This window comes from Nanorana parkeri, unplaced genomic scaffold, assembly GCF_000935625.1.
Source record: "Nanorana parkeri isolate BGI_ZX_2015 unplaced genomic scaffold, ASM93562v1 scaffold2113, whole genome shotgun sequence".
Taxonomy (NCBI): domain Eukaryota; kingdom Metazoa; phylum Chordata; class Amphibia; order Anura; family Dicroglossidae; genus Nanorana; species Nanorana parkeri.
The window spans coordinates 88,373-88,769 of NW_017308381.1; the positions used below are offsets into that span (position 1 = coordinate 88,373).

At 48.4% G+C, this 397-nt stretch overlaps 1 protein-coding gene across 1 annotated transcript in view; it reads left to right on the top strand.

Moving 5' to 3' along the window:
- Positions 1-397, top strand: part of WFIKKN2 (WAP, follistatin/kazal, immunoglobulin, kunitz and netrin domain containing 2) — a 5,291-nt gene that overhangs the window by 3,060 nt on the left and 1,834 nt on the right. The gene's annotated exons all lie outside the window — the stretch shown is intronic.

The window sequence follows — 397 nt, forward strand, 5'->3', positions numbered from 1 at the left end:
CATTATTATATTTTTCTTATTATTTCCCTTTTTATTTTTTAAAATTTTTATTTTATTTTTTTATAAATTGTTATTTTTATTTTTAACTTTATTGCTCTTACACAGGAGCTAACAAGCCCCCCGTGTGATAGCATTTGCAGGTGACAGGTTCTCTTTATTGAACCCGTCACCTCCAATACAGGAGTCTGAGCGCGGCGCTGCGCTGGCTCTCCTGTGACAGCTGAGAGGGGAAGGCTGCGAGTGCAACACTCCCGTCCCAGTGTTCATACGGACGTCCTCCGCTCTGCTCCCCACTCTACATCCTGAGCTACCTTGCTGTGGTCCTGGGTCCCCCAGAAGAGCAGGGGACCCCAAAACCCACGGCAGGTAGGGATGCGGCCGGCGGGGGAGGGAGAGA